The sequence below is a fragment of the Macaca thibetana genome, chromosome 2, assembly GCF_024542745.1.
Source record: "Macaca thibetana thibetana isolate TM-01 chromosome 2, ASM2454274v1, whole genome shotgun sequence".
Classification (NCBI taxonomy): Eukaryota; Metazoa; Chordata; class Mammalia; order Primates; family Cercopithecidae; genus Macaca; species Macaca thibetana.
Genome location: NC_065579.1, coordinates 51,183,692 through 51,187,637, shown reverse-complemented (window position 1 = coordinate 51,187,637; position 3,946 = coordinate 51,183,692). Strand labels below are relative to the sequence as shown.

The following is a 3,946-nucleotide window of genomic DNA, read 5'->3' as shown; positions in this document are numbered from 1 at the left end:
AAAAATGAAATTAAAGAAGTAAAAAACAAGAATAAAGGACAAAGCCTACATGGTTGTCTAAATTTTTTTAAAAAAACTATTGGGTAAAATTCAACACTTTTTCATGCTATCACTCAACAAACTAGGAATAGAAACTTCCTCAAACTATAAAGTTTATTTATGAAAAACTTAACTAATATCACACATAATATTGAAAAACAACGTTTTTATGTCTAAGATCAGGAACAAGACAATATGTCTAGTGTTCCCATTTCTATTTAACTTTGTACTAAAGGTTCTAGTGAGGGCAACTGGACAAGAAAAAAAGATAAATGGCATCCAGATTAGAAAGTAAAATAATTTCTATTTGTAGATGACGTGCTTTTGTTTTAAAAAGCCCTAAGAAATCAATTAATTAACTATTAGAACTAAGAAACAAGTTGAGCAAGTTTTTAGAATACAAGATCAATATACAAAAATCAGTTGTATTTCTATACACTAGCAATAAACAATCAACAAATGGAATTAAGAAAACAATTCCACTGTTTGCTTCTCACCACTTGCTGTGTGGGTCTGTGTCCTCTCCCGCCCGACATGCTGCCATGCCTCAAAAAGTTAAGGAAATCAAGGACTTTCTGCTTCTAGCCAGGTGAAAGGATGCCAGATCTGTCAAAGTCAAGAAAAATAAGGATAATGTGAAGTTTAAAGTTTGATGCAGCAGATACCTTCATACATTAGTCATCACAGACAAAGAGAAGGCAGAGAAACTGAAGCAGTTCTGGTACCCTGGTTTGTTAGAGAAGAAGATGAAATCAGACACACTGATTTGAACTGTGTTAAAAATTTAAAAATTCAAAGATAAAAACAATTTTACTTACTATAGATCAAAAGAGTAAAAATACTAAGAAATGGCCGGGCGCAGTGGCTCACTCCTGTAATCTCAGCACTTTGGGAGGCTGAGGCGGGCGAATCACGAGGTCAGGAATTCAAGACCAGCCTGGCCAACATGATGAAACCCCGTCTCTACAAAAAAATACAAAAAAAAAAAAAAAAAAAATAGCCGGGCGTGGAGGCGCTTGCCTGTAGTCCCAGCTACTCAGGAGGAGGAGGCTGAGGCAGAAGAATCGCTTGAACGCGGGAGGCGGAGGTTGCAGTGAGCTGAGATTGTGCCACTGCACTCCAACCTGGGTGACAGAGTGAGACTCCATTTAAAAAAAAAAAAAAACAAAAAACCCTAAGAAATAAATTTAACAAAAGGGTATAAAACCTGTACTCTGAAAGCAAACAACAACAACAAAATTGTTGAAACAAATTAGACCTAAATAAATGGAATGACATTCCATGTTCTTGGATTGGAAGATTTAATATTGTTACAATGGCATTAATCTTCAAATGATCTACAGGTTAAACAAAATCTCTATCAAAACCCAGCAAGCTTTTATTGCGGACATGAACGGAGTTATCCCAAAAACATGTGGCAGTGCAAGGGACCCAGAATAGTCAAGACAATTCTGAAAAAGAACAAACTTACCAATTTCAAAATTTACTATAAAATTACAATAAACAAGACAGTGTGGAACTGGCATAGGAATAGATAGAAAGATCAATGGAACAGAATTGTGTCCACAAACTAAACCCTTACATGTAGGAGCCACTAATTTTTTTGAAAAGGGTTGAAAAAATGTAGATGGGTAATCTTTTTAACAAATGGTACTGGAATAATTGGCTATCTATATGCCGAAGAATGAAGTTGGACTCCTTGTAATACCACACATAAAAATTAAGTCAAAATGGATCATAGACCCAAGCTTAAGAGAAAAATTATAAAACTCTAAATAGAAAACATAGGAGTAAACCTTTGTGACCTTGGGTTATGCAAAGCCATCTTAGATACAACTCCAAAAGCATAAGAAATACAAAAAAAAAGTAGGTAAATTGGATTTCATCAATATTAACAGCATCTGTACTTCCAAGGGTATCAAGAAAGTGAAAAGAAAAAGCCAAGAATGTGTGAAGATATTTGCAAATTATATATCTGATAAGGACTTGTGTTCAGAACATATAAAGATAATAAAACACATATAAAGATAACTTAAAAAACCGTTAAAAATGGGCAAAGGATCTAAATATACATTTCTCTAAAGAAGGTAGACAAGCACATAAAAACCTCAACATTATTAGCCAGCAGGAAAATGCAACTCAAAGGAACAACTAGATATGATTTTATGCCTACTAGGACAGCTATAATCAAAAAGTCAAATAGTAACAAGTGTTGTCCAGAATGTGGAGAAATTGGATCCCTCATGCATTGTTGGTGGGAATATAAAATAGTACAGCCACTTTGGAAAACAGTGGCAATTCTTCAAAATGTTAAGCATAGAGTTACCAGATGGCTCAGCAATTCCATTCCTAGGTATATACTCATGAGAAATGAAAACATAAGTCCACACAAAAATGTACACATGAAAATTCATATCAGCATTATTCATAATAGCCCCAAAGCAGAAATAAGTCAAAGATCTATCAACTGATGAATAGATAAAAGGTGATATCTCCATACCATGAGATATTGTTTGGCAATAAAAGGGAATAAAGTATATGTTACACATGGAAGTACCTTGAAAACCTTGTACTAAGTGAAAGAAGCCAGTCACAAAAGAACACATATTATATGATTCCATTTATATGAAATATTCAGAAGTGACATAACTGTAGAGAATTTTGGTTGCCTAGGCTGAGAGTGGAGGGGTAGGAAGGAATGGTAGTGTCTGCTAATTGGAAGGTGATAAAAAATTGTACATTTGATTATGGTGATCATTACACAACTTTGAAAACATGCAAAAAATAATTGAACTGTACATCTTTGTTAAAAGACAAACCTAGTCAAATTAAATTTAACAGTGTTTAATTGAGCAAAGAATGATGTGCAAATTGGGTAGCCCCTCAACTGCAATAGGTTCAGAGAGACTCCAGCGCTACCTCGTGGTTGAAAAAGATTTATGGGCAGGAAAAGAAAAGTGATGAACAGAAGACAAAAATGAGGTACAGAAATAGAATTGGTTACAATTTGGCGTTTGCCTTATTTGAACACAGTTTGAACAACTGGCCACTTTAGGTATGCTGAAACTCTGTGATTGGCATAAGACTAGGTTACAGTCTTTTCAACATACAGTTAGATTACAGTTCACTACATACTGAAAAACTTTTAGGCCAAATTTAAAATATGTAAAGAAGCAGCTTTAGGATAGACTTAATTTAATTCTTTAAATGGGTGATTTATATGTAGATGATATATAAATAAAGCTATTTTAAAAAGGTAAAATATGAAATTTGTGTAGATGAGTAAAGACATTAATGTATGATTTTTGTTTCTTGCTTCTAAGTTTCTGAAGAAAGAAGAGGGGCTCAGTTCCTATCTTTCATGCCCTCCTCTGCAATGGCTAACACCTCTGTGCTAGACAACATTGTGGATCAGGAACATAATATAAATTATTATTAATTAAAACCTCTTTTTAAAATAAAGGTTTTTATTGAGCAGCATACCATATGTTGAAATGACTTATATGTTTTGAATTTTCATAAAATTAAAAATGGCAAATTTACTCAAATATAATCAAGCATGTAGTAAGCATAGGTTTCTGCAGGGGAACTTTCTCAGAATGCAAACCTGAGGAAGACATGGCTCCTAAGTCCTGAGTGTGGTGACCCAGGAGGATTAGCATCCCTTTCTCCACTAGATTGTGCCTCTGCGACAGGGCTCTGTCTTATCAGTTCACCGTATTCCTGGGCTAAGAATCCCCACAAATGCAAACAAATTTCTCTGATATAAGACTGACTTTTAGTTCATATGAGAACTCTGTCTTGGAGGAAATGTTATTTGAAATGGGTCCTGAAGGATAGATAGCATTATTTGAACTGAGGAACAAGGAAACAGCCTATGTAAAAGTACCATGGCAACAAAGTGTCA

General features: G+C 34.5%; 1 pseudogene; it reads left to right on the top strand.

Moving 5' to 3' along the window:
* Positions 1-581: 581 nt before the first annotated feature.
* Positions 582-809, top strand: LOC126948927 (60S ribosomal protein L38-like; annotated as a pseudogene).
* The last annotated feature ends 3,137 nt before the right edge of the window (positions 810-3,946 follow it).